The sequence below is a fragment of the Danio rerio genome, chromosome 3 (assembly GCF_052040795.2).
Source record: "Danio rerio strain M-AB ecotype USA chromosome 3, GRCz13ab, whole genome shotgun sequence".
Lineage (NCBI taxonomy): Eukaryota > Metazoa > Chordata > Actinopteri > Cypriniformes > Danionidae > Danio > Danio rerio.
Genome location: NC_141023.1, coordinates 27253258 through 27276580, shown reverse-complemented (window position 1 = coordinate 27276580; position 23323 = coordinate 27253258). Strand labels below are relative to the sequence as shown.

At 35.6% G+C, this 23323-nt stretch overlaps 1 protein-coding gene across 10 annotated transcripts in view; it reads right to left on the bottom strand.

Annotated features, from left to right (window-relative positions):
* Positions 1-23323, bottom strand: part of carhsp1 (calcium regulated heat stable protein 1) — a 33701-nt gene that overhangs the window by 6717 nt on the left and 3661 nt on the right. For 4 of the 10 annotated variants that reach the window (XR_015479645.1, XR_015479647.1, XR_015479648.1 and 1 more), the window contains exon 1: positions 9880-9925. The exons of 4 other annotated variants lie outside the window; for them this stretch is intronic. The gene's annotated coding sequence lies outside the window, so the exon portion shown is untranslated. Of the gene's footprint in view, positions 1-9402; positions 9432-9879; positions 9926-23323 lie in introns of those variants that run through there. 2 more of the 10 variants (XR_015479646.1, XM_087242360.1) reach the window with 1 other exon arrangement.

Here is a 23323-nt window from a genome sequence, read left to right as displayed (position 1 = left end):
ATGGAAATGTTAAAACTCAACTATAAAAGATTGTAAATGAGCCTATTTCTCACTCTACAAAAATGGAGTGTTCCTTTAATACTACTCTGAACATGTGGTAGTGTTGTTGAGATGCTAATGGTCTAAACAGATTCAATGAGTTATGCTAAGCTAGGCTAAATAAACATGAAAAAAATCTATACAAAGCTGCTTTGACATATTACAAAGCCTCAATCAACTTAAAATAATACAATTCTACAATCTTCAGTGCTTAAGTGACAGTTTCAATTTACAAGAACTTTTATAATAAGCTGCTCTGACACAATCTACATTGTAAAAGCGCTATAGAAATAAAGATAAATTAAATTTCTTTAACATTCCAAATACACAATTAAAATTAAATTAATTAAATTGTCGGTCACTGTGAGATTATGCTTTGCGATGTCTACAACATGCATTCTGTCAATAAATTATATAAATGTCTCTGCAATTGTCTGATTAGATAGTTTACATGGTAATTCCAGTACGCATTCACCAAAGTGCATCAGCTAATTGATCGTCAATGTCAATCTTTTTATCCAGCCATGGTAGTTCCGTGAAGATGCGCCATACAAGTTTACAGTTACCATAATCCACTCTTTCACTATCTTTCACTTTGACACTTTAAAATCTGTGTAAGGAAGATTTTATGTGACCCTATTGGTCAATCACTCATGTGACAGAATTGATTGTGGACAGCAGGGGGAAAATGAAACATGCTAGACTTTTTGCGATAACAACGTGATGTATTACAGACATGACAGACATTAACGTTGTTGTGCACTATGGCACAATACACAAGAATAAACAATTGAATCTCGTTGTCCTTTACAAATCCCCGGAGACATCATCAATGAAAGTGAGGAAATTTGAGCAGAAAATGAGGGCAAAAATATTGTGTGTTATGAAAATGCCTTCAAGCAAACCTGTGTGTGGCATTCAGTGCGAAACAGACATCTGATGCCTTTCCTTAAACTAAATTTCCACTGCTGTAAAACAGAAAATAAAAATGCAATTCCTCTGATGGCTGGCCTGTGACTCAGATCTCAGGTAACTCAATCTCTCTATTATACACAGAAGTGAACATAACAGCCTGCAGGAGCCACTTGACAATCCAACACTCACATCAGCAATCAATTGACTTTTACTACTGACACAACTAGCATTATTTTTACCTCTCGCATGAATAATACAGTTCGTTAGAATTATAAGGTTCTATCTGCGTTCTGAATGATTTTGAGATTTTGAGCTTAAAAGTTTCTGTATTCCATAGCAAACAGTATGTGTGTAACATTTGTTTTTTAAATAAAAAAGTATGTAATGTAAACAACTTATTAAAAAACATACCATAATGTTAATATTTTGTCATTTAATAAAAATATGTAAATATCTAAATTTTGGTAGAACCAAAAGAATTCTAAGGTGATGAGTTATATGATGTGTTTTTTCCATATTAGCAGTTCCAGTGTTCTGGATATGAAGTTTAAAACATAAATTCACAGAGAAAGTACATGTTAACTTTATATTGAAACATGTTTATATTCTAAAACAATGAACCACAGAATTATGGGAGCAGAAAAATATCAATCTGTAAACATTTTTTTAGGTTTTAAATGAGGAAAATAAACAAACATGCAATATGGATGTGACGAAAAAAGTTAGCAAGTTTACAGTATACTACATACTTTGTACTTACTCATTATGTGGTTAATAACAAAGGATAAACTGTGACCCTGCATTGTTTCCATGTCACTTCTCATGTGTTTGGTTGTGAGATGTTTGGACAAAGCTGTCAGTGATTCTTCCTATTATAATGTCATGCAGTGTGAAACCCTCTGTCATCGATCTATCTTGCAGTGTAAAAGTAGCGGCGAAACGCTACCCCAGATAGGCATGCTGCATGCAGTGCAAAAACATTTGTGACTAGGCATGGGACGTTTTCAAGGTATACTGCAGTTTGAAAAAGTCAAGGTTTTAAAACCGTCAAAATCTTCAGCAATACCGTTCCTTAAGGTACGAGTAAGATTTTTTATTTAATTTTTTTATTTTAGTTTTTAGGACAACTAACAGATCTCCAAGGATGCCGTTTTAAATTGTAAAGAAATCTTTGTTTTTGAAACTAATGAAGACAGCAGAATTCTGAATTGTGTAGCCTGACATGTTCACTGCTCCAAAATATTTTAAATGTTTCCCAAATTAAAATTTATTGTGTTCAAACGAAGAATTTTTTTTTAGTTTTTTACCCAGACATTTAAAAAAAATACACTCCATTCTAAAAAAAATAATTTATTACCTTAAAACCTTACACACAATTACTATTTGAATTACTCTCTCATATCAGCAGCAACACACTGATGGACTTTACATACAGTATAACACATATACACAGTGTTTAATGTATGCCACAAGAAATGTAGGCATCTAAGCATTTGTTTTAGCATGTAAGCACTGAGCAAAAACTGTAATAGGCATGTAATTATAAATGGTGTGAATTTTGCATGATTGTAACAAGAGAATATTATTTCAAACATGCTGACAAGCTGGCTAAACAAGTAGTTTAAACGTTAATCTGATTTAATGTATTTTTTTAAATCAGTCAAACGTTACAGAAACAATCTAGCCCAACCAACTGAATTCCTCTATATCCAATCTTCACTGCATCTCTCCCACATATTTGCATTTCAAACTCAAGCTGCGCAAATCATGGATGTTAATTATTCATATACCGATTCATAAAGAATTCTAGACAGACCGCTATGTTTTATGCCCTTTGACTTTATCTTTCAGCCTCTCTGATAATCCTCCAGTGACCACAGACTGCAGCTCCTGTTTCCAACAATAACACTACTTCTCGCTGTTGATGCTGAGGGCCACGTTTAGCTTTTATCAGCTCTATCTGACAGCTTCAGTACCCATGGTTGTGGTGGGATTTGTTAACTAAAGCACTGGGCAGTGGAGCACTGCATGCTTAACACAAACGGGTCAAGCACCTTAGTAATAATTATAGCAAGAAAATGGCAGTAAACAGATAATGACACAGCCTCCCGCAATCCCTACTACAGCCCACACAAATCAGAGGAGCCGGTTATAAAAGCATGTTAAATAATAAAGCATATTCAATAAGCAATAATTAAGCATATAATCATACACTAGAATGTTTAATGCAGATTACACAAAAGATTGTGTAATATAATTTTTATTTTAAGCTGCATATTTGTCATACCCTTATATATGCGCATTATATAAGTTTAATTAGTTTAACACTTTCAAATCTACTAAATCTCATATCATCTGTTAACAATTTACACTGAACCACTACCAAAGTACTGTGTAATATGTCATATTGCAATATGAAGTATCATGGACGCATATATACAGCTAAAGTCAGAATTATTAGCCTCTCTTTGAATTTTTGTTCTTTATTAAATATTTTCCAAATGATGTTTACCAGAGCAAGGAAATTTTCACAGTATTTCTGATAATATTTTTTCTTCTGGAGAAAGGCTTATTTGTTTCTAAATTATCTTTGACAAATTATGTAAAAATTGTTAAAAACCACTTAATTACACTAAACTAGGTGTTTTAAAATGAATTTCACATTATTTTCATGAAAAATACTGGTTACACCGATTGACACAAACCAGTTACACTACCTGATCATGCTGCTTTAACAGGTAAACACGACTGTTTGTTGGAAAAATTGACAGTGAAAAAAAAATTCAAAGAATGATAAATCAAAGAAAAAAAAAATCAAGAAATCATTCATTTTCTTTTCGGCTTAGTGCCTTTAATGATCAGGGGTCTCCACAGTGGAATGGACCGCCAACTTATCCAACATATGTTTTACGTAGCGGATACCCTTCCAGCTGCAACCCATCACTGGGAAAAAAATCAAAAATGATAGTAAACAATTAAGCTGAAGTGGTTTTACTTTCTTTTCAACGCTGAACAAAATGTCTGACTAAATGTACAGGAAATCATTATGGTGAGGTGTCTCAAATTGTAATGACAGTTGAGGAACAACATCTGAAGGGGGATCATTGTCATTGACAAATGTGTTCACAGCTATGAAACCATGCTGCTAAACTTTAATACATAAAGTAGTAGAATCTTTTCCATTAAATCTGTGGCCCTCACTGATAAAATAATAACAAATAAAAAAACACTTTTAGCATTTAACAACTTTTACATCACTCGGTTTCTTTTCAATTGGTTAAAGTAAAATAAAGAACTTAATATTACAAATATACAAAGTACATAAAAGCTGTTTTTTTTTTTTTCGTTTTTGGGATTGAGGTTACATGAACAACCAATAGTGGCGTACAATACACTGATAAATTTATTTATTTAGAACCTCCTGGCCTTTTTCGCCACTTTGTCATTACAGTTTCTCCAAGTCACCTCCAATTGTTACTAATAATAATAGTACAAAATTGTCAAATTGTCTGTAAAATTGTGACCTCTCCTATGTTAATTTTTAATTCTTTTAAAAGTTTTTCCCAAGAACTGCTTCAACTTATTTCCAAACCTAATAGTATTAATGACAAAATTGTAATAACTAAATTAAAATTCAATAACGTTTATCTTTGACAAGATGACAGTACATATTATTTCACAAGTTATTTCACAAGACACTATTATTCAGTATAAAGTGACATTTAAAGGCTTAACTTAGTTAACAAGGCAAGTAAGATTTATTTGGCAAGTTATTGTATAAAAGTGGTTTGTTCTGTAGATTATCAAAAAATATTTAAAGGGGTAAGAATATTGACTTTTAAAACTGTTTAAGCATTACAAAAAATAATAATAATTATATATATATATATATATATATATATATATATATATATATATATATATATATATATATATATATATTTATTTATTCTCTCCCCAAAAAATAAATAAATAATATACTTTCAACATCAGTTGGGAAATATATATAAAATAAAAAAAAAAGAATTGCAGGAGGGTGGCACAATGGCTGCACAGTTGCCTCACAGCACTATGATTGCTGGTTCGAGTCCTGGATGGACTAGAGGCCTTCCTGTGTGGAGTTTGCGTGGGTTTCCTATGCTCCAGTTTCTCAGACAATCCAGAGACTTGCTTTATAGGTGATTTGGAAAAATTAAATTGGCCGTAGTGGATGAGTGCGAGTGTGAAAAAGAAAGTGTCCATAAAATTAGGTGAATGGAAACATGGATTAACATTTAAAAAAAAATAATTCATGTTGAGCAGCAAAATGATTTTATCCTATAGGTTTACACAGCTTTAGTAGTAAGGTTGTGGATTACGCGCCACTTTCTCAATAAATAAATGAATAATGCAACACTATGAACAAAAATAGTTCCAATTAGTAAATTAATTTAGATTTTAATCAGCACCATGAAATACTGATATTTGACTAAATTGGCCCCCAACAGAAAAGACAAGTAATAGGAGTAAAATGGTGTCACCAGTTACACCGCTTGACATTTCAACTTGAAATTAATTTTGACAGGCATTATCAAAATGTATACCTATACCACCTATGTAAGCACATGGCCTTACTTATACTATAAAAATCTACTTAAGTACAGCAACGATTTGTTTGTGTTTTGTTACTTCCCATGCCTGTGTATAAGTAGTATGTAAATATCATCATATACCCTATCAGCTACATTAAAAAAAAAGTACTTTGATTTTGAGATGACGAAATAAGTTGATTATTAAGAAAAAAAAAAGCTAAAATCACACTGAAGAAGTGGCAGAGCAGTTTTCCAGATATTCCCGGACGGCTCTGCCATGGAAACACTGGCATCAACGGCTCCCGCGAGAGATGCAAGATGAGAATGGGCCTCTTTGTACCTTCAGATGGATTACATCACCGCAATTAGAGCTTTCTGCTGTCAGGCTTTGCGTGGCCCATAAACAGGAGAATGAGGCCAGAGAGGGTTTGAAAGCCAGAGCCAATTATACAGCGCTGATTGTGTGCTGAGGTACTGATGCATGGGTGAACATTCACTTCTGCTCTTATTCGTCTGCATAACACATCAGCAAAATAGAAGAGAGGCTGTGCATCCCAATAAGACAGAGTAAGGCCCATCACTTGCAAAAAAATAAATAAATACATTTTTAAAAAAGTTTACCGCAGGGGTGTGACAATATCAATCTTTAGGAGATTTTTTTAAACAATTTTAAAAATCATTGAGAGTTTTTGCGCAGGTAACTTGGATGATTTAGACATACCATAGATAAACACTAAACCTGCCAGGTGGCAGAAAGTCTGTCTTTTTGAGTGACTCACTGAAACATTCTTTCAAATGATTCCTTCAAAACAGCACACACATGGTAACACCAACTTATGATATTAGCCCCTTTATTTTATCAATGCTGTAAAAAGGTACGCAAAAAAAAAAAAAATATATCGCATTAACCTTTAACTGGAAGATTATTGGTGACTAAAAAACAAGCTGTGCATAGAGCCCATTGGCTGATTTGGAGGTTGCATAAGAAGGGCAATATTGCATGGCTTTATTTAAGGAAGAGCATGTGGCCATTTTTATAATCATTTAAAGTGTTTTCAAGCTAAAAAAAAAAAAACAAAAACAAACAAAAACTAAAAAATAATCATCTTGAACGTCTGTCTTTATATCAGATTTGAGAGCAAGAGTGCTTCCCAGGGAGTCTGGCGGAACCAGGGAGAATCAGTTCTGTGTATATGTTACTGACACCTTTCATAGACATAGTAGTAATTAGCCCCTTTCACACAGTGATACCGGTAAATATCCGGAAAATTTCCGGAACTACTTTACCGGTAGATTCAAAAAAGCGCTGTTCACACAGGCGAGGACGTTACGGAATTTTTCCGGAAAAGAGCATTCACACATCCATCGCAAAATGCCGGTGAATTCTGACATCATTAACCAGAAATGACCTCTAAACGGCTGCGCTTGTGTTTGTAAACATTTGACTACATTACAAACTCTTCGGATGGATCAGTATTGAGTACAACTCTAATGAAAACATAGGGAAACACTTTCGCATGTCGAGATGTTCATGATATGCGTGTGTGCTGGCGCTATGGGCGCTCACGGGCACACGCAAAGCTTGAAGGTAAACAAACAACGGATTATCATGAACATTTTATCGATAATTATTTACACAGCATTAAGAAGGAACATAGAAACATTATCTGACTAAAATCTAGCAGCTAAAGGTGTCTGGAAAAAATATTCAAAGGCTTTTATTCTCATAAACCGCGCGCACGTGAATGCGTCTGACTGTTCTGATTGGCTAAAGCAGGTGTCTCACGTCAGCCCGTTCTAGACGTGGACGCGCTTATTACGGCAATCTTCCTTCTGCATTCACACAGCGCAGCATTCCGGCAAATTACCGGTAATGTTACAACTTCTCTTTCCGGAAAATAGCCAGAACGAATTTACCTGTATTTTCAAAAAGGGCCTGTTCACACATACAACCTTTCCGGAAAATTGCCGGTAATTTTCCGGAAAGGTCTGTATGTGTGAAAGGGGCTAGTTTGAAGATACAGGAGAAATACTAAACATCAATAAATAGTATAATGATGGGATAAAATGTGGGAAAAAGAAACATTTTTAACTTTTACCATGGTACCCAGACTGTGTACACTACATTGAAAAAAAAAATTGTTTGCAAAATGGTTGCAAACCATTTATATGTGTTGAATTTAAACAAACAAATTAAATGTATAAATGTTCAGCTTAATTTATTTCTTTAAATTCAGCCCAATTATATTGTTTAAAACCATTTAAATAAAAAAATTGAGTAAATCCAAGGAATCATATTTGAATCATTTTTTTTCAGTGTATATATAAATAATATGTTAAATGTAATTTAATTATTGCATGACGGTACATATTCCAGTACATTAATACTGCTGCTTACCATAATACTCTTATTATACTTTCACTCCCTATAAATACTGCATTGTTATTTATTATTTGCACAATTAAAATTGCACATTTATTGCACCATCATGCACTAATTAATCCTGAATTGTACATAACCTCTGTACATATATTTTTTTAATTATGTTTATATATATATATATATATATGTTTATATATATATATATATATATATATATATATATATATATATATATATATATATATATATATATCTGCATATCTCTAATCATAATAGCAACATGTACATACATTAAACTACTGTAAATATCTGATCATAGTTAATACAACCTGAATATGTTCATAGTACATCCATCTGTAAATATCATCAGTTTTTATACAATTGCTCTTAACTTTTACCAATATCCTGCACTTGCGGCTATTGCACTCCTGCTTAGACCTAAACTGCATTTCTTTGCCTTCTACAAGTGTAATGACACTAAAGTTGAATCTAATCTAATCTAATACCACTACAGCAATTTATAATAATAATAAAAATAGTAATAATAATAATAATCAGCCTCTTAAGCATTGGTTCTCAGAGTTTAAAACTTCAAATGGGTCTCCATTAACCAAGAATAATATTTGGGGACTGACCCCCTATGGCTTATGAGTTTCCTCTTGCACTCCTGCTGAAATTACAACAAATGTGCTAGTGAGAAACTAGAGATTGTATTACAAATAAAATAATGATAATATAAAAACATAATCACCTCAATAATACCTTTTTGCTCCAAACACATAAGAGAAAAAAGGCAAAATACTGGTTTCTGAAGGCAAAGCTAATGCACTACATGCTAAAGAAAATACAGACTAAGTATTTCTGAAATGATTTGATGGTATAAAAAAATTCTAAAGAACCTTATTTTATTAACATTTTACATTCGCTTTTGAACTCTTTCAATAAACTCAAAAACGATAAACTCAAAGTCTTACAATAAACAATTTTTTAACATTCATACATGTGCTTGTTTGCTTAGTGCACGCACAAAAAGTGTCCATCTTTCCAAAGAGCTCAAACAACAGCTTTTAACCCTCAAACAACATTATTAGACAAAGGTCAACAGAGGGAGGAGAACATGACCTCAGGATGAGCAGACAGACCTCAACACGTTCAGGTCAGCTATGGAATTTACTGGAATTTTCCACCAACTCCACCTCTAACACGAATCTGTTGTTGAAAAGTGTGCCTGCGTAGGCAAATAACTGGCTGAACCAACCACAATAGAAGAACTAAGCCATATTGCGAGCAGGGATCCCAAACTACACCATGCCAGTACGCAACAAAACAGAACGTGTCTTCATAGGCACAATGTGATTTCAGTTTACACCTGGAGCTCATTAAAAAGTCGAAATACCACCACAAACTCTGCACACTCACCTAAACAGAGGGAAAACTCACAGCAGGGCCAAACTTATGCACATTTGCATTGACATCAACTAACAGGAAACTTACATCATGGCAGAGATGAAGAAAGAAGCCACCTGCAACATGGAGATTTACGAACTAAGATCACAAGATCATCATGCCATGAAAAAAATGTTCAGAATACACTTCACATGAAGGAGGCAAAAAAAAATGAAGCACACAAAATGTCTTGATGTACACTGAATCTCAATTCACAGCACGCATGTATCATATATTTTTATTTAATTGCCATGTCAGCAAAAACAGCTATTTCCATGGCAAAATCAATTCATTAGAAATACGCATGATAAAAACCACAAACAAAAAAACAAGGATAAATTAGGGTTATGTATATCTCGATTTACATCCTATTAAAGACCTTGAAAATATTCCCTCCAGACCTGACCAATAGACACTAATGCATCTGCTGATTTAGTAATCTGCACTTGATCTTGAGCAACTGTAATAACAAGCAGGTCTTGAAATCAATCTTATCTCTGTCCTTGGTGTGACCGGGCTACTCACCAGCAACAGGGTACACTGATACAAGCACTTCTTGTTCTTCTGAGAGGAAGCAGATCACTTTTTCCCCGCTTTTAACTCCACCTGGAGCTCGTGTTGGTGGGTGGAGCTTGGTTGAAGGTGGTGATTATGAATGCAGCAGTGATGGAGAGATAAAGGGAATCTAAGCACTCTCCATCTGGATATGGAGTTGCCAGGCTACTGAACATCTGCGGGACACGTCCGGGGAAAAGGGGCGGTATGTGAAACAGGAAGGCATGACAGGTCTGGAGGTGGGGACGGTGGGATGTTGCGTGGGTGACAATTTGCTGTTTGTTTGCGCTCAAGAACCGAGAGCACCTGAAGAGGGCCGGATGAAAAGTACACAGGAAGCGAGCGACACAGTATTTATTGGCTTTTAACAATACAATCAATGCACAGTTCCAACAAAATGCGAGTAAAGAGATGGGCTTTACATAACGGAGCCACTTAATGGAATAAAACAACTATCATTATCACACCAGCACTGTAAAACCGTCAGCTGCCTGCATTCGTCCAATGACATGCCCACTCCTGCCCGGGTTTTCCCAGGGGACAACATACAAAATGGATAGAAAAATGGCAGATGATGAATATAATGAAGTTTGCACGCATCAAGCAGCAATGAAATCATGTGCTTTATTCCCCAACTATGCATGCTCAATAATTAGACTATAAAATCAGTCATTTATTGCATAATATTGAGAAACAGCTGCAAGAAACAAATCTCTAAAAACATTTTTTTTTTTAAACCCAACAGCTGGGTTCAATTTAAGGGCATAGTCACACTAGGTACAGTTGCTGAAGCACGATTGTCCTCCCTCCCTTCTCCCTCGACAACCTGCACTCACTCTGCATTTTGCCTTCTAAACCTGAGCATGATTACGTCATCGATGATGTGACTGTCCAGCTTACCAGAAGAGAAGCACTCTCGCTCGGCACAGTGGAGATTGCTTTAGTTATATTGTTTCAGTCGTTTGGGATGCAGTGACACATAGTCAAATATTTTGACGAACAGATCCACAACTTTTAATACAATTGATAAAATCATAAATTATCATAAAAGTCATCATGTTGTACGTATTAGGAGGTTTGCTGAAGGTGCAGAGAGTGGTATTTATTAAACTAAAAGTTTGCACTCAGGCGATGCGGTGGCGCAGTAGCTACTAGTGCTGTCACCTCACAGCAAGAAGGTCGCTGGTTCGAGTTTCGGCTGGGTTAGTTGGCGTTTCCGTGTGGAGTTTGCATGTTCTCCCTGTGTTCGCGTGGGTTTCCTCCGGGTGCTCCGGTTTCCCCCATAGTCCAAAGGCATGCGGTACAGATGAATTGGGTAGGCTGAATTGTCCGCAGTGAATGAGCGTGAATGAGTGAATATGGGTGGGTTTCCCAGAGATAGGTTGCAGCTGGAAGGGCATCCACTGCGCAAAACGTGCTGGATAAGTTGTCGGTTCATTCTGCTGTGGCGACCCTGGATTAATAAAGGGACTAAGCCGAAAATAAAATGAATGAATGAGTTTGCACTCATTAAAAAAGTGATAATTAAATCCATATGAAACAGTCATGTTTTAAGTGATGTCATGTCTTCAGTTTTGGGCTCAGGCGCGCTTTACACAACAAGCGTACTGCACAAAAGTCCAACCAAACCCTGCTTTGGCACACCTGTTCCAACCGAAGCACACACACTTCTTAAACAAACCGGGAAACGCGCCTGAGCACGGTTCGGATAGCATAGTGAGAGTGCACCCTAAAACCTGTTCATACTTCTGCGTTAAGTGATCGGCATGACCCATGGCGCATGCAACACGTGTAGCTGTGCATTTATACTTCTGCATGCAGTTTCTGTTGCTCTGCAATAACACTTTTGAAATGCTAGCTGGCAGTGAGGTGTTTATGTTCCTCTGTGCCGAGTTCCTTCGCTGGTGTTTTGTTTTTCTGAATGCTTCCTTTATGTACAAGTGGTTCAAACTCGCTCATTATGAGGCAGGAACCGGTGAACGTGCAACAACTTTAAACATAAGGTAAACACAAAGCAACAGTCTCCATCCAGAGCTCCTTGCAAACAGTTGAAACTTGTAAACAGTCGCTCCAATGGAAACGCGTGGCCCTCTGTCCGCCCACACTCGTCATTGCTTCCAAACCGACCAATCACAGAGCTTGTGGTATGCTTCGTTGCGACGTGTAGTTACATTTTTTGAGAGGTGCACATCAGCGACACCGACGGCCATGGCGAGGGCTATTTGTCAACGCATAGGCTGCGACATAGCATACGGATGCGCTTGACGCAGAAGTATAAATCAGCCTTAAGAGGTCCTGATCTGAGAAATTAAAGCTCCCTTTGGCATACAAGAGATCATAGGAGCTACTTCAGAACTCAAACCTTTTTTCATTTTGTTTAACAAGCTTATATTAAAGCCAAAATAACAAATTTAATGACAAATCTATAGAATACAGATGAAGGCAATTAAATTCTGCGCCATGCCATGTTGTGGAAAAAAAAAAAAAAAAAAACAGTCCTTCCTTCTGATTCTAAATTAGAAAAGAGTATATAAACCTTGTTTTTAATAAAGTTTAAGACCACTAAACTGGATCTTTTGTTTACTTCATTTTACCATAGATTTGATAACAAACCTGGACTTCACAATAAACAGACATCACAAAATAGCTACTTGATATTGGAAAAAACTGACATTGCTATATTTAGTTTTTCTGTTTTTCTGTTCTGTGAATTTCAATGTTTACTGCTCCAAATATTTTAAATGTTTGTCAAAATAAAATAAATTGTGTTTAAGGGGAAAAAGTTCTTTTTTTACCCAGACATTAAAAGAAAATATATCTTAGAACAGTCGCCACAATACCGCAAAACAGTGATTATTTTATCCAAAGTTATCATACCGTCAGATTCTTATGCCTATTATAGACTGTTTGATATGTATTGAGTGTTTATAAAACAACCCAACATTTTGTGTGGGCAGCCATAAACATTATAGCAGTACAATAATATCAGGTTTTACCAAAAAACTGCATTACCGCAAACTGAATAAAATGAAACCATTAAAAATGGGATAAAACATCAGCGCTAATCAAGTACTAATATTGACAAATTGCATTTATTGTACAAGACTTAAGCTCGGCGGTTCTTAAGCGCATCTGTTTTTTTTCAGGAAATGTACAGCTAAAAGTACCTCTAAGCAGGTTGACCACATAACCAAGCTCTAAATTGGTTATTTCAAAAGGTGCTTACAGAGAAAACAGTTGAAGTACCAGAACCCACAATTCTGTTGTTTTCAGCCTGTTTCCATCATTGTTTTTCAGCCGATTTTATCATTATTAAACTATATGGTCAACTCAATATCAGTTCTCAAAAGTCAGAAATCAATCCTTTTTGGATTTATCTCTAATATGATTAAGTGTGCAGTGTTATAATACAGATGCCTGCACCTACATTTACAGCAGCATGTAACATCATTGGCGTTTAACTTTTTGCAAAGTGTGTGAAACTGAAAGTGTCACTGTGTTCAATGATGCTCACCCTTTTCAGCTTTAGAAATGTATTCGATATTTAGCCCTACTGGCCAGTGGATTCACAGACAAGTTGTTTTAGTCATTAACGTTAACAAAACTCCTGTTAATAACTAAATCAATGTACAGTATGGTGAAATTAATTAGCAAAATTGAAGAGTGAGAACAGACACAACGACAAAAACTCCTGAATTTTCAGCTGTGACTTAGCTAAGCCCCTCTGTATGGACAATGCATAATGCTGTGTTCACACCAGACTAGGCATGGGTTTCTGACGGTATGATAACCCTGGATAAAAAAAAACCTGGTTTTACGATATCACGGTATTGTGGTCACTGCTCTAAAATAAGTTTTATTTTAAATGTCTAAGTAAAAAAAAAAAGTTTATTCCCCATTAAACACAATATATTTTATTTTAAGAAATATTTATAATATTTTGGAACAGTAAGTATGTTAGGCTAAATAATGAAAATATATCATTGACTTGCTCCTGTCTTCATTAGTTTCAACACAGATTTCTTTTTGTGTATTCAAAAAAAAAAAAAAAAAAAAAATATATATATATATATATATATATATATATATATATATATATATATATATATATATAAATAAAAAACTTACATGTACCTTGGGAATGGTATCACTAAACATTTTAACGCTATTAAAACCTTGAAACGGCTATTAAATCCCATGCCTACACCAGACGCGGTGCGCGTGGATAAATCGTGATATTTGTAAGTAGAGCTGTGACCCATTACTTGCTTCATTCGCGAATCAAATTTACTTCACAACAGACGTGTATTCATGTGATGGACGGGGCTTTCAGTGGTGCTTACGACTGAGCCAAACCCAGTTTGATGAACTGTTGTCCAGTGTCAGCAGGAAGATTTTCCCCCGGGACATCAACAACAGGTGCTACGTCATAATCACTACGCTACAAGAGAAAGCTCATGATTTCCTACTTGAGCAATTTGCACGTCAATCGTGCAATACTCTCAACTCGCGTCATTTGCACCGCCCTATTCGCGCATATCGTACCACAGGATGTCTATTCGTGTCTTTGCATTGACTTAACATGTAAATCACTCGCGCATCAAGCTCAACAGATCATTTGTGTGATTGGTCATAATGCTTAAACACATAAAACTGTTAAATAATAAAATGATGCAAAATATACAATCTAAAGGAAATACTGTGTTTTCATTTGTCCTCTTAAAAGTTTCCTTGTAGACCCAAATTTGAATATTTCACAGACTTAATTTTGAAAGTGCCTAAAATGACAATAAACCAAAGACCACTTACAGATGTAGGTATGTTTTTCTACACACAGTGACGGCAGACTATTGAATCCAGCCCACAGTATCAGGGGGCAAGGACAGCTCTGACTCAGACCCTTACAATTACAACTGCATTAACTGGCAGGAATGAATGAAGGGACACAGTCTATACACGCACCTCTCTCCAATGCCATTTTATACTCTGAGAGCCCAGTGCTTTTATAATGCACAATGTGACTCACAACATGGGGGCATAATCCATAAGTGAAAGATTCAGAAAAGTGATTAATTTACTTATTCTTTCAGCAAATAACTAAACTTTTACCATCTACCATACCACGCCTGTTATATTTCAATGACAGCAGCATCCGTTACGACAATGATTCATTTCCTGTTTTCTTTCTTTCTTTCAATGTGTGGCAGATATATATTTATCCAGTTAGAGAACAGCAAGCTCTTTATGTCTACTGTTCATGCGTTGAAAATAAAGACAAAGTATGCTGTTTGCAAATATTAAGTACAGTTTGCTGATGTGGAGTCCAAAAGATCATTTTACTCACTATAATTATGAGTTAAATAAATTATTCTACTTTTTACAATAATAGCTCACTAATGAATGAATGAATAAATGAATGAATGAATGAAAAAATCTCTTAAAGCTCCCATGGGGGGAGGAATGTTCACTGAATACCATCTAAATTACAACAATTTGTAATGAAATTTGCTTATGTCTGTTACATTATTAAAACTAGAGTATGCACTGATAGGAATTTTTTGCAGATATCGATAACCGATAACTCTTCAGACTTGGAGGGCGATGGCAAAATGTTTTATTTTTATACAGCAAACTTAAAAGATTGAACTGCTCTTAGGAACTAAATAGTCTTTACTCAAAGCAAAAAACCTATAATTTTAAAATTGCAAGGTGATTATATAGATCTATATTCACAATTTCACAAATCAGCATGCAAAAATAAATTATTTCCTTTTTTTCATAGCAAATTAACATCCAACTTGACTGTTGCATAAAAATAATAGGTTAAATAACAAAATGGGATTTAATCAACTTGTAAAATAAAATTTCAATCAAAGCATTTTGTTCTCTAAACTCTGAGTTTCTGTTGGTCTCCAACCCCTTTTTAAAAGATGAAGTGGTATTGCTCACCTTAATGCTCTTTTTGACCTTTTAATGCTCTTTTTGGAGATGCGCATAAAAACGATTGATGGCAACGTCATGATGCACATGACTTTTGAAAATACGCATAAAAACATGCACATAACTGAGTAGGATAAACTTTTATTTGATAGAAAAGATGCGCTTAAACTATGATGGAAACACTTTTACTGAACAAATTACAGTATGTGCATTAAAAAAAGGTTTGTTATAAGAGATTATATGATGATGAAAAAGTGTGTAAATAGGCACCTTAACCGTTTCAGTATCAATGTTGTTTTATTATTAATTTCCTCCAGAGTTTCTGGAGGGTATCAAGAGCATCTGTTCTTCGTGTCTCATGACTTCAAATGCCCCCACGCGTTCATTGCGTGTCAGCATTGTCTTCTGAGGCGCAAGTAGGCTACATTTATTAAATAAAGAAAAGATTGACTCAGCTTCTTCTACCGCAGTAAATTCTGTTTTTACTGTTGATATTTGGTGCTAGTTAATCAGGAAGTGACGATTTTGTTCTCTTTGATTTGTTGGATGGAAACGCTGCTTTATTCGCACATCTTTTATACATTATTCTAGTTTTGCACATAAATGTAATTAATATATTTGGATGGAAACATAGCTATTACCTGCATTTCAGTCACACAAAGAAAAAAAGTCAACAAGAATGACTTGTCCTTTTTTAATACATAATTAGCTTAAATTAACTGACCTTCGACATGTACTGTTACTAGATTATTATTCTTTCTAAAAACTATTGTTTAGTTCTGCTTACATCAACCTCATATCAACCTCTATCACTTGATGAATAAAAAAGGTAGACACACAAGTGCACTTCTAATCTATTAAAACTAATCAACGTGTATAAAAGTGAGAACGTGTGTAAAAGTTTTATAAACGTTACACATAACATTACTTATTTTAATATACTTAAATATTTAAATATTTTAACTTGAGCAGCTGTTTCACTGATGCAGTGGTGTTGCTTTTTAAAATATATGTTTATATTTGTTATAACTTTGCATGGGCACATCAAGTTCAGTTGGAGAAAGAAATGGTGATTTCTTTTTTAAGATGTTGCCATAGTCACTCGTAATATCTACACTTCATTGATAACGCCTTTTTATAGTTGCGGTGTGCGCTTGACTCCGAGTTAGTCTACTCAAAGTTGATTGACCCAACTCAGATCAGCTGTTTTTTTGATCTCTCTGTAAATCCACTCAGAGTTCAAGTTTAAACTCCGAGTTGGTTGAACCTCCTTACTGAAACAGGCCTAATATCAGGTTTGCAATGAAGATATGGTTATTAACAGGGCTTGACATTAACACCTGCCAACCCACCAAATGCAGGTAGATTTCAGCTGTGGTGGGTTAGAAAGACACCTCCCACTACCCACTTTAGCTGGTTAAAAATAATTGTTAAATTGCCAGTGCTGGCTCCTCACTAAATAGATACAAACGGCCTTTAACTAAAATCTTTATATGCAGTTAAATATGATCATGGAATGGAGAAGGAGCATGAATGTTCGCGTGAGCAAAAGAAAGCAGGTGAATTACGAATGAGAAGATGATCAGGCGCAAAGTGAGACACAGGCAATCGTCATTCAAAAACAATTCAAAAATGACAAATAACCAAAATATGGTTCAAAGAACAAAATAATAAAAAAAGTTATAAAAAAATTTTAAAAACATAAAAAAATATTAAATATTTTTAAGTAAAAAAGGCACAAACATTAGCTAAAATTAAATATTAAAACTAACACCATTTTATTAAATAATAAAACAATACTGATAAAGCTAGAATAGCACTGCATGAGGGCGAGTAAACGTTTGAGGGGTAAACTGATCTATCAATTGTTTAATAAAATTTCTAACTTCAAATTCATACACTAAATCTAAATCCAATGCAGGAATTATGCACAAACATATCTGTCTGCCTATTTTGATCATTTAGAAATGTTAAACAACATGAGAAAAACAGGGAGCTCTTAGTTTGGCTGGACTCAGAAGGGTGGAGAATGGAGATTTGAAATGTCATATTATTACGAGGGGAATATTTTGGTAATGCATACAAATTTCCAAATGGCCTTGAGACAAAGAAAGGCAGGGGGAAAAACAGGGAGGCAAAAACCTTCCGTTCAATCAAAAGACCCAACCAGGAAACAGCTAATCAGAACTCAGAGCAGCTTCCTGCCGCAAGGACCAAAGGGTTTGCAATAATAGTTATGATAATGAATACAACATATTAAAAATAACTAGATACAATGAAATTCATTTGAGTGCAAAAAATACTTTGTTTTAATTGTAAATCCCAAGTGCGGAAATAGTTGCGTTTGTCTGTAGTTACATGTTGCTATCATCTATGAAATAGCACTTATTTTGAGACATCAAGTATATCTTTTTAAGTGAAACAATCGTGACATAATCGTGAAACCATGCAAGTCTTAAATTCTTAGATATATTGTTAGATATTCACTACTTCATGCCATTTGCAGAACTCTTTTTTTTCATGGACTTGGTTAGAATAAATGTTGCATGGTCAAATAATAGAATTAATATAAAAAAATAATAACGAAAACATTATTATTATTAAGGCTATTTATTTAAGAAGAACTTTGATTTTGATGTTTGAATAGGACACAGGGACTGTCGCGCACTGATACAGAGTTGGACCGTAAAGTCCTTGGTGTTGATGTTTTGCTTGTTATCCAGCTTGACAAGTTAGCGTTAGCTCTTTTACCCTATAGCGGCAACTGAGAAAATCAAACTAAGCATTGGCAATGTGTCTGGCGCCGAGCCAGAGAGAGCTGTGTGTAAGGGGACCGTCAGAAAAGTGCTTATTTTTATTCCGTTTTTTTTTCTTTTCTCGAAAACAAAACCAACTTAACTCCGCTGAGAAAGTTTTCATATTATCACAATTATGCAGTGTTTTAATCGCCTAATGCTTAATTTATTTTTTTGACAAGTAAATACACACAAGTACTAGTAAAACAAAACATTTCTAACGCCCCATTCACACGAGGCTTCAGCGTCAATGCTTCCCATTCACTTCGAATGGTGACGTCAGGCATTGCCAAACTGCATTGTGGATCTGTCGGACAAAAAAAAAAATAAATAAATAATAATAATAATAATAATAAAAATTATAATAATTAAAAATTTTTTTTAAAAAGATCCGTCAGACGGAAGCATCAGCCAATCAGATCGCTGTATGCAAATACAACGGCTAGACTAGCTTATTGCTAACTGAATTTCATTGGCTGACGCTGCTATGACGATCGCTTCAGCCCTAAAGGCTGATTTATACTTCTGCGTCAAACACCGGCGTATGCTACGGCGCTGACGCATAGCCCTTTGCCGTGGCCATCGCCGTCACTGACGTGCACCTCTCAAAAAATGTAACTACACGTCGCAACGACGCGTAGCGTAAGCTCTGTGATTGGTCGGCTTGGTAGCGCTGACGCGTCTGGGCGGGACCGAGAGCCGCGCGAGCGATTGTTTACAAGTGTGGAGTCCCGGGAAGGAGCTCCGGATGGAAAGTTTTGTTTTGTGTTTACCTCATAGTTAAAGTTGTTGCACGTCCGCCGGTTCCTGCCTCAAAATGAGCGAGTTTAAGTCACTTGTACATCCCGGAAGTGTTCAGGAAATGCAAAAAAGTAGCGAAGAAACTCGACACAGAGGAACATTTACACCTCACTGCCCACTAGCGTTTCGGAAGTGTTAATGCAGACCAACAGAGACAGCGCGCAGAAGTATAAATGCACAGCCACGCGCGTTGCCTGCGCCGTGGGTTACGCCGGTCACCTGACGCAGGAGTATAAATCAGGCTTAACTTTAGACACACCTTCAGTCAAGCGTTGACGCTGAAGCCCCGTGTGAATGGGGCTTAAGAGTTTGTAAAACACAAGGAAGTCTAACGATTCATTCATATATAATTTGCTGATGTTTTTTCTTCATATTAGATACACAATACACATAGTGAAAGTAACTATAAAGTTGAATCTGATCTTCTCTAAGTTCACCAGCCACTTTCTTGCATGTATTTGAGGAGTAACTGGTAAATTTATAGCGTTATAGATGCGTCTATGTGAACTGGTAAAACTTCTTTTTGAGATTATATCTCAGAATTATTTTTCTTACCTAATTCGCAAATAGTTTAACTTGTTTTAAGCAATCACTTAATTCTGAGGTGGGTTTTTTTATTCAGAAAGCAAAACATAATTTCTAATGCTATTTCACGTGTCTAGTATGTATCTTGTAGGGGTGTCACGATTTCGATTTTAATCGAAATTGATCGAAATTTATGCTCAATTTCGATTATCGAATCAAAAAATAGAATCGTCGATGCTGCCACGCCCCCATGTCACATCAGCTTGGCTTGCCAAGCGGGAAAAAAACAGGCTTGTTGAACTGCTTGTTAAACTGCAGAAGCAGGAGACCCGTCGACAGAACTTAAACCCTCTCTTCTTTCAATGAAGTCGCCGGTGTGTAAGCATTTTGGATTTCCAGTGAGTTATGTTGACAACGTTCGTGTTGTCGACAAAAAAAAACACAATTTTGCAAGCTCTGCTATGTACGTATTACGTACGGTTCGTCCGATAGACAACACCGGCATCCGCCCGCCCCCGTTGCAAATCCGCTCGCGAAAAGTACACACTCAGGCCCTGTTTACACTGTCTTTGTTTTTAAATGGCATTTTAGAACGACAACGATTTGACATCCACAGTGGCGTGTAGCATTTCTGAGCAGCCCTCCTTCCTCTCTACCTCTGAAAATGCACATCACGTGACCACACAGACACATTTTTGGCCACAGAAATGCGCTCCAGACAGCAGGTCCAGGCAGTCAGAGGACTGCTTCAATCTTTCACTCACTTGTACTTAGTCATTTTAGCGAACACCTCAGATACTGTTGGCTGGTTCCTGTTGGTTGTGCCTCTTTTTAACCGACGCCATTATAATGACACAGATCACTGCCTATTCACGAGTCCCGCAGAAAAAGTGATTGACAGGCGGTAATTATGTGTGTAACTTGCCTTTATTCATTTACTGTATGATTTGTTTATGGGTAAAACAAAGACCATGCAGGTCAGGTAGTTTAAACGGTAGGCTACAAATAATGAATTGGTCATTAAATAATTAATTATTCATAATCAAAAATCGAATCGAATCGTGCCTTCAGAATCGAAAATGTAATCAAATCGATAATTTGGAGGATCATGACACCCTTAGTATCTTGATTTAAAAAATGTAGATATTTAGACTGAAAACAGGACAAAATTACTTAGTTTTTTATTTTAATATTACTATTATTATTTTTATTATTGTTATTATTATTATTATTACTACAGCTCAGAGATTAGCTTTTTTTGAATAAATGAGTGGAAATTAATACTTTTTTTATCCAATTCATCGATTAATCAAAAAAATATTCAACAGATTAATCGATTATAAAAAAATCATGAGTTGCAGCCCTAGACTTGAAATTAAGATCCTTAAGAATGTAGGTAAAGTGACTTTCAGAACAGCTCTGGAGATGTTCACGTGTTCAATAAAGGCTCACGAAACACTCAAACACACTGTTTGCGATGTTGACAGTCATATATGTCCCACGTTGCTAAAAACAATATTCCAGTTCATGTTGATTGTTCTGTCTCTACAGATTTGGTAATTGTGCGATTAATGTTCGTTTATGCTTATTTCAGATGGCAATGCTAGTTAGTATTGTCAGCAGTACTCTTTCAGTTTTTAAAGACATACCTTAGTCAAAATGATTTAGTTACCAAGTTTACAGTAATATCACTATAATATTATGGACTGAAAGTCCTCTACTTCCACACAGCTCTCAGACCCACTGTAAGTACTACTCTCCGAACCTCTGTCTATCTCCCCTGTGTCTGTACTGCTGGTGTGAAAATCTGCTATTGTGCAAGTAATGAAACTCCCCTTTTTTATGCAGAACCCTCTTTTGCCACTCGACACTCCCACCTAAAGTTGGACTCGCCCACTTTCCTGACTTTTTTTAAACTAGAGGTGTGAAAACACCATGCTGAGACAGTGGGGGTTTTATGACCATTTAATGTCCTCACAAAATGAGTCAACAGATGCAATAAACACTACAATCAATATCAATGTGCATGCTTCAGCAAGTGTGTGTACTAACCAAAACAGCACCATTCATTAACACTTCATACAATACATGCAGTCTTGCAAGACTTTTTGCTGTTTACTATTTAGACACTAGCACACAATACAGCTTCACCTCTACAACCTTGCACTAAATCCCATATACTATAGCTGTATACATTTATAATATTAATACTCGTTATTTGCACTTCTGGTAAGAAGCTAAGTCCATTTCATTGTACAGTATTTTAACACAATGACAATAAAGTTAAATCTAATCTAATAGTACCATGTTTGATTTATTGGTCCACTATTTGCCTAATTCTGCGACATAACGACATGTTTTCTGTATCTCAGAAATCAATACGTCAAAACAAAGTGCAATGCAATGCAGACACAATGGCCAAAAATGTCAGGTGAAGTATGCATGTTTGGCATTCCATGCATGCATGATGACGACAGACTGGAAGGTGCTGTTTTGTTCCTTTTTTTGTGTATCTCCCAGTCTTACATACAGTAGCAACAAACAAAAAGTAGCCAGGCTGGTGAACTCCGCCTGAGGGTAGGATTGCACAACATGAACAGATAAGAAAGGCACAGGTCACACAAATGGAGGAGCTTACAAAATATGATCTTTATAAGACATTGATATGGCTTGTAGAGGCGAAAAGGCCAAATCTAGTCTATGAAGAGGCTTTGAACTCTAATTTACATCTCAATGAGCTTCTCGGACAGATCAAAACTTCATAGAGCTTTCTGGAGAAACAATTAGCATAATTTGCCATTTCATTATCTTTGACTATGAGCTTGTCTCGAGTTTGTATGGCAACGATGGCTCAAGTCTGTGCAAACAGATCATCAGATAGCCGTCTACTGTCTTTAACTACTTTAAAACATGCAGTCTATTGACAACATAAAGTTTGCGAACACTGTTTACTTAAGCTCAAGATTGTATTATGGCTAATGCTCAGAGGTAAATCTTTAAAAGAAGATTCTACAGACTCATGAGAGAACCGTGGTGTATATTCTAAGCAAAAAGCAAAAATCGTGATTCTCATTTTATTCAGAAACCTGCAGTCCTAGGTAATATTTTGGGATCTGACTTTGAAGTGTTAATTTATTCCTAAAGGATTTTGAAATCATTAAATCACCCCATGTTGTTATAAACTGTACGAAAGTCAGAGAACACAAATGACAACAATTAAAGCTTCAACCAAACTCTTATGCTTCAAAATACACAGAGAAATTAAAAACAAATCTATAGGAATAAAGAGGTTTAGTGGTCTACTGAAGCAACACAACTGATTTGATAATATATAATGGACACATTTTGTTTAG